The sequence below is a fragment of the Gossypium raimondii genome, chromosome 9 (genome assembly GCF_025698545.1).
Source record: "Gossypium raimondii isolate GPD5lz chromosome 9, ASM2569854v1, whole genome shotgun sequence".
Lineage (NCBI taxonomy): Eukaryota > Viridiplantae > Streptophyta > Magnoliopsida > Malvales > Malvaceae > Gossypium > Gossypium raimondii.
This window is the reverse complement of record NC_068573.1, coordinates 41,241,143-41,250,062: the sequence shown is the minus strand read 5'-3', so window position 1 is coordinate 41,250,062 and position 8,920 is coordinate 41,241,143.

The window sequence follows — 8,920 nt, the reverse complement described above, 5'->3', positions numbered from 1 at the left end:
TTTCAGGGTTGCTCACACAAGCTGACATTATATCGAGGTTACCCATCCGGGCAAAACCTACAATACATATAATTCGAGGATATGCAACAAATGTTAGATCTCGTAATAAGCTATAAAATCATTAATTAACCAAGCATATAACCCTAATGACATGTTATATGTATCCCAACCTTTTACTAAGTTCTCTTGAGCATGAATTTCATATAAATAATATTATCATTTCCTATACACCATTTCATTTCTTATATAAGACATATACTCAGTCAACATTCTCATGAATTTACAATTCAATCCTTTTTTAGTTGTAAGTGTCAAATTCACTAATTCATTTCAATCTAACACACAAATAAAATAGAATACAAATCAACATAACATAAAATATAAAGTAAAAAGTTTCATATGAACTTGATCAAAACAACAAACAACCAAATCTTCAAGGACTAATCGACAATTTAGGTTTTTCTTCAATTATCACTTGTTTGATTCAATTCTTAATCTGTAACACCCTTAACCCATATCTAACACTGGATTAGGGTTACAAGGCATTACCAGACATAGCACAGATCAGAACAGACATTTACTACATTTCTTGTTTCGTAATTCAATCACATCAATACTCGTGCATTTTATATTTAATATCAATATCACACAACTTATAATTCAATATACATTCAAATAAAATTTTTATACATATAGTTCACTCAACCAACTAAAACCCAACCATGCTTACTACTTAAGGTATATAAACAAGTCATGCTTTAAAATTTTAAACATATCAATATTAATAATTTAATCACTTATTTGACCCAAACTAATTTACAACAGATCATAATACATATATCATATAATCTCAATAACCGAACCTTATAACCAAAGTTCATGGCTTTCAGACTTCTAATTAATCATCAAACCTAATTTATTTGACATATACCGCATACATATATCCATCTGTTTTTAAACATCCGTTTCATTAGTTAATTATCAAACATAACGATCTTTGTACTTTTGCAAATTCACTCATTAAGTCAAAACAAAACATATCCTTTATCCTATTTAAAACCATGTATGAAACATTAGCAAACATTACAAATAATCGAATAGTATTTTGTTCCTTACCAATTCATATGCATTTTTCAATAATAAAATTTATCATATTCGATCATAAATAGGTAAATAATATTTCACCCATCTCACATACTTATCAAAATAAACCATTTACTAAGGCTGAATTTGCTACCACTTACTTAACACATTTTGAAATCAATCATTCAACATTTAAATAACGAACCACAATTAAACATATCATGCATTTGTTTTACCCATCACTAGCCGAATATAACTACACATCACTTACCACTTTCAAGCCTATCCATAAATCAAATTGTACATTATAAATGAGTCCATAATAAACCACAACCGAATCATATTCATTACATATCTTGTTGCCGAAACACGTCACACTTATATTACGTGCATAATACTTAACTCAAATATTAAATTTATACATATCATTTCTCATTTACCAATCTCAAATTCATACATACATTTATAACATAAAACATACTTCTAAAACAGGCTTAAATCATGACCTGAAATTACACATATTTTCCATATCTTATAATTGAACTTAACTATCATTTCATTTATAATATACTTAATTTTACCCATTTACTCAATCCACATATCAAGACCTTATCACTAAGCATACACCAATATATATATCACCTACATATGAAATACATATTACTTTCGATACAAGCTTAAACCATGACTTAATTCAATTAACCATAAACAAAACATATTAAACAAGTCACACATAATTATACCATGACCGAATCTAATTACTCAATCATCAAATAAAACTATTATATTCAAAGGGATAGAAACTAAGCTTAACCAAAAGAATTAAGCCATTTTCGCATGGCTCAATATTACATAACCCAAAATCAAGCATTTCAGTTATGCTATACATGCCATAAGATCGAACTCAAACTTAGCAAAATACCGAAGGGAGTCGATATGTGATAATCTTTCCTGACGATTTTCGAGCTCGAACCAACTTCCAAAATCTATAAAACGAAGAGCAAACATACACACAATAAGCTTTCGCAGCCTAGTAAGTCATAAGCAAACAATAATCATTAAACACTAAGTCAATTAACCTAGTCAGTCCAAACCTTAATGAAATATACACATATCACACTCACAAGTTTATATGTTTTCAAATATAATTTAGAATTTAACATCATATAGCTAAATACACCAATACACATAAACATATATAATTATCACTCTTAAATATCACAATATGCCGAATCACTTAAAATATCACAAGTACATCAATTCAAGTATACAATTTACCTTAATTTCATATCATAGTATGAATACATACCTGAACCTTTTAATTCGATTTCACATTCGATCTTTACTTCACATTGCCCGTTGAACCGTTCGGAAAACGCAGATAATCAGAAAACTCGTACGATGCCAACGTCCCAGACGTGGTCTTACATGTAATCATATATCAATGCCACTGTCCCAGGCAGGGTCTTACACGAATCAAATACGATGCCGATGTCCCAGACATGGTCTTACACGTAAACACAAATCGATGCCAACGTCCTAGACGTGGTCTTACACGAAAACACATATCGAAAATTATATGTTATGACATATGTATCCTATCTATTCCTAGGGTTCATACAGGACTTTCGGACATTGAATCTCGATCGGATCGAACTCGAAATATAGCTCCTTTGTTCAATACACATTCGGCCGTACACAAATATATTCACAAAAAAATTCCATTCATCATATAACATTTATATATTATCAAATTTAACGACATTTAAATGCTTATAGACTTACCTCAAGTCATAGATGATTATTGCCCGACCGTATCTTTTCCCCGATTTATAATTAATCTATTTGTTTCACGATCAAAGCATAATAATAAATCAATACATTAACTAACTCAAATATCAAATCAAATTCAAACTCAAACCATTCTATCATTTAATTACAATTAGTAAAAACATATTTATTCCTCACAAATGGTCAACACAAATACAATCATTATCCAATTCATTCCAATTTGGACAACATGAATACGGTAGGAATTTATATTAGTTCATTAAACTTAAAGTCTAAAACATATATATATGGATGGCATTAAGATACTCTTTAATAAACAACATTAATATACAAAAATATGGCAGTATAATTACGTACTTAATATCAATTCAAACAGTATTCAAATCCTGCATTACAGCAGCCTAATTAATCCACTAAAACCAACTTTGATAACAATTAACACTTAACTTAATGATGCAGTACATACTAATTACTAATTACACTCTTCAATAGCTTAATCTGACATCAATTTAGACAACATTAATTAACATTATTAACACCTTTTTCCCCTGTTGCAATAAATAGTCCATGAACCGTCCAAACAATATAAACATACGGCTATTTATCACTACTTAATCAACTGATTAACTAACACTTAAGACAAAATTTCTGTAGCATTTACTCTGCTTTTATTCTCATTTAATAACTTTAATAATGGTTGCATTAACCCCTTTAACATTCAGATTTTTACACCTAAGCTGCAACTAATAAATATCATTAATTTAACACTTTAAAAGGCATTTGGTCATATTTATGCCGCATTAAACTGATCTTTTAATATCTTCCTAGCTACATTAATGACAGTATCAAACACTCATTTTCTCAAGTTCCAGACATAATAAATACATTATTATATATTCATTGGCAACTTCAACCATTATTAACATAATTTAAAGTCACTCAGACCACATTTATTAGCGTCTAAACAACAATTTACTGCTGCATTAATACATCAAATAGTAGTCCCTAAAACAACATGCATACACCCTTTTCTAAGCATCCTTATCACTGTAATATTCCACAGCATCAACCATGATCGAACAGTAATAACAGAGCAGCAATTAACAATACTAATAGGTGTACAATTTGAACAGCAATCTAACAGTTTTCCCCAATTCGCAAACACAAAAGAATAAAAGTTCAAGGAATGTTTGCTAAAATTTCCCAACACCGTTTCTATCAATCCAATTTTGTTCATTCCCTCACACATTCCGTCAAACTTAAATACATAATGTAACCAAAATTCATCAATGGAAAGATATAGGCAAAGGAGAGTTTAGAAGAGTTACCCATCCCCTTCAAAATTTTTAACTTCTAAGCAATCAACTTCATGGTTTTCCACTACATGCAGCCGGCCTCCTCTCTAGCTTCCATACTTTCCTTCATTCTTATTTTCGGTTGAAGAGAATGAAAAAGATGAACACTATTGTGACTTTGTTTTATTTATTTCTTATTAATATATCATTTACTATTTTAACCTTTGTAATTTAATTAGAAAACCATATAACATAAGCTCATAATCGTCCATCCCATGGTTTAATGGCCAAATTACAACATAAGGACCCTATCTTTAATTAATCAAAGCAATTAAGCACTTTAACAATTAGAATGCCACTTTTACATTTTTCGCTATTAAGTCTTTTTATCAAATTAGACAACCAGTCGGTAAAATTAAATCACGAAATTTTCACACATATCAAATAACATGCTGTAATTACCAAAAATAATATAAAAATAATAATTTTACAACCTCGGATTTGTGGTTCCAAAACTACTGTTCCTAGGGTCTAAATCGGGCTGTTACATAATCTATACAATTATTCCATTCAATTCATCAACACCAAACATTTATACACTATTTCATGATATAAATGAACCTATGAAACTTTATTTTTTATACCCCTAAACTTTTACATTTTATTCAATTTAACCCCTGAAACCGAAATAACTATATATTTCAATTTTAAGCCTCGATTTTAAAATCATTTTCAATTACATCTCTCGGGATTCCTATTATCTATTATTACTGAAATTTCACATTGATTATACAATTTATTCACTTTAGTTCTTATGATCAAAACTAACAATTAATTATTACAATCTAGTTCTTTTTCACATATAAGCTTAACATCTATCAATTTAACACCAATTTTGTCAAGAAATTAACAATGGAAACTTTTAAAAACTTTAAAAGTTTTACAAATTAGTACATGGGTTAGCTAAATCAAGCTCCCATAAGGGACTGAATGTTTGAAGCTTCCGTAAGAGTTTTCTTTCTTTCTTTGTACGGTGAAGGAGAAGAGTGGAGAAGATGACCATTTTTTTATTTTAACTTATATAGTTAGATTAAACCTTAATTAACCTTAATTAGTTAAACCTTAGTTAATTAAATCTTAATCACAATTAACTAAATTTAGTGGATGCTAACAACTATTTGATGAAGCAAAATGGTTTAATTACCATTTTGAACTTTTAGCTAATTAGAAATCAACAGTGATAAAACTTTTACAATTTAGTCTCTAAACCTAAATTAAACAATTAATAGACATAACTAAAGGAAAAAAATTCAATATCAACTTCATAAATATTTATATTTAATATTTATGGATTCGATTATGGAAATGGGGTTCCAAAATCGTCTTTTTTGCTCCACTGAAAATTAGGCTGTTACACTATCAGTATTTCACAACCACTTGGCTATTTTATTCTTGAAAGAACTTTATTATGCATGATATATATTATATAGAATGGACTAACTAACCTATTCATATAGCATCATCAAACGTTTGCTTCTTCTCAAATCCAGGGTCTGGATCATCATCGGAAGGGAAAAACTTCAAAACCAATAACCATGGCAGTTGATGGACCACGATGGCACCTATGCTCCATCTGGGAGAAAAGAACTTCCACTAAACCATCCTTCTACCGAACCTTTCAAGCCTAATTGAATAGCATTCTCTACCATCCATTTCTTATAAATCACATTCTAAACCCTACCCTTTATGACAACCCCTGCTTGCATCGTCACAATCGACAATACATTACAATGAATATAGAGAGGTTGAAACCCCAAATTATAAAAACCAAGAGGTTCTTTACTTGCACAAAGTTAAACTTTGTAAGAGAACATCCAAATGTCATTACACAAAAAAAAAGGTAATAAATGACATAGAATAAACCCTACTTGGAATAAATTAAATTGATACATCTTATAGAGATAACCCATTCTTAATCCAAATCTTAATTTTTGGAAAGGAGAAATAAAACCAAGTATTGAAACCTAAGAGATGTATAATAATGATTAGCATAATCTATATCAATTAGTACCATATACAAAAATTCTAATACCTAGATGTAACTCATGTCAGGGATTTGCAATTGACCCCATTAATTACAATTTAGTGTGAGTGTATGTGCAAGATACCAATGCAATCTAAAAGAATATATTCTAAAGACAGTAAAGAGAATCATCAAGTATGTGAATGGCACATTAGAGCAGGTAATTTAGCTGTCAAAGGACTATAACATGAGCTTGGTTGGTTATAGTGATGTCGACTAGGTAAGTAATGTTGATGATAGAAGGAGTATGGTCAACTCCTAACAATGTCATAAGTTGACATCCGTCACCCTATCACGACACTCATAGGGTAAGGGATTCAATGGCTATGACTCAGGCCCAACTTTTTTTCCTTTATAAATAAAGATATACTATTTACACCATGCAAAAACCTCGTAGATGCGCAACCTCAACCCCTTCCAACCACCAACTCAAGGGTTCTCCGCACCTTCAATAGTGTGAATCAACTCATATCAATGTTCTCCGCACCCTACAGGGTGAACCCAACAGCAAACCACCCAACGTTTGTGTTGTAAGAGTGATGTTTAGCATTTTTGCTTCTAAATTTATGCTATGTCTGAAACAGGACCTACCATCGATGGCAGAGCTAAAAAAGAGAGACCCCACCTCGATGAATGTGCATGGAGAGAATATTGGTGACTGTCAACTATGTTGTAGGTTGAAAGGCTATAGTTTATATATGGTACAGGCAAGAGGCAGAACTTAATGATCATCGTCAGAAGTTGAACTTATGATAGCCGCATACATGTTGCATCGAAGAGAAACTCCACATCTCGGTGGTAAACAGAAGAAGACTAAGAGATAATAGGTGAACTCAAATTTCTGATGAGTTGTATCTGTGAGAATCAATCCCAATGGAACTTTTCAGGTTCGAGAGAAGTGCGACTATGATAAATCAGAGTTCTTATCTATTGCTGCTGCTAGAGTAGGCTGTTAAGGGCCAAACTTGATCATCAAGAAGCTGAGTTTCAACATACTTGTGATTCTACAAATCTAAACTCACATCATAAAACTTTCTGATACATGGCATCTTAGAGAAAAACTGATTTTCCATTTCTAGTTTTCTATTCCTCTACTTGTATTGCCTAATAGTTTTGTTATTGCTTAGAACTATACAAAAATATGAAGAATTGCCATGTTGTACTACTGTTCAAAATGTCCCATCGGTAGTCTGATAGCTGAGAAACAACAACAACAATTGAATTATATGTCGAATACTTGGGACCATTGAAAATAGGGTCTTGTTCGGCTTCTAAAGTGACAGGAGCTCAGTATTTCTTGATTTATCTACGTCATTATATTCCTAATTTTTTGCATCATTCACCTTGTCCCCTTTGCCCTTGTTTACTTCGCAAAATTCCGGTGTGACTTATTTCCATTGCCAAATGATAACTTCAAAATTTGAGAATATGACACTTAGAAGAAGGCTTACTTCCATTGCCAAATGATTTTTAAAACCATTTTCAGAGATACCCTAACCCTATATATACTGTATTTCTGTTCATAAGCAAATTATGGACTGTACCAGAAATTTAAATGAGCTCCTTCCCTTTGTATTCCCTTATATTTGAGTAATAGCTAATAAGGCTACCTTATTATGATTAGATCATCCATTGTGCTCAACATACAAAGGATCCATTATGATGTATATGCAGACAAAAGCATAAAACTTTGGGGTCTGGTCGAGTTCAGGTCTTTGCACTTAGCAAGGTTATTTCTGCAAATGTTAATGTGTTCCAGGACCCCTAAAACAGCTAATTATACAAAATTCTTATGGTTGTTTTGAGAAAGAAGTCCATTTAGCTTGTTTTGTGAAAGAAAAGGAATTCAGATTGACTGCGTAAGACTGGTATTTTGTCCAATTGGTCAACTTGATTCAGTCACACAGAATACTGATCTGCTGGTGTGTTAATCTCGCTTTCGCGTATATTTTCACTAAATAGTTGGAGCTGATGGGATTAAAATTTACTTATTGAATTGTACGCTGTTGACTTTTTCCTTCTTTCTCCCTTTTTGATGACATTGTGCATAAAGCAATAAAGCTCCCCCCTAATATGGGACATTGGTACTTTACAGAAGAGAAACTGCTGGCGAAGTGACTAACTAGAGACTGAGTTGATGTTGCATATGAACAGTTTGAAGCAGATATGCTACATGCTATCTGTGTTGACGGCTTGAGGACGGTTTTGAAGTGCTTTTCATTTCAATATTAACTTCTCCAACCAAAAACTGTCAAGAAACTTACATTTTATTAACATAAATAATGTTATAAAGTCTTCTTTAGCAGCAAGTTCTTTTACAAGAATCGAAGTGAACTTTGTCACGATAATGTCATTTTGTTTTTTCTTCTTCTTCACACAGCTCTATCGTGATGCTTGATAAATCCATGTATAAGTAATTGGATTTATTAAGTTCTAAAGATTTCATTTTCAATTTACTGTTTCGTAGACCCTGCACATTGTGGCTATTTTATCAAATTAGTCCAAAAAAATATTATATTTATAAAAATAATCTAGGTTTAAAAACAATCACCAAAATAACCTAAAACGAACAGTAAAATTGAGTTCTGGCCTGTCAATGGCCGGAACTCACTCGTATTTTGCACCCATGATTGCCTAATAATTGTGTCAGACTTAAAAAAATTAATTT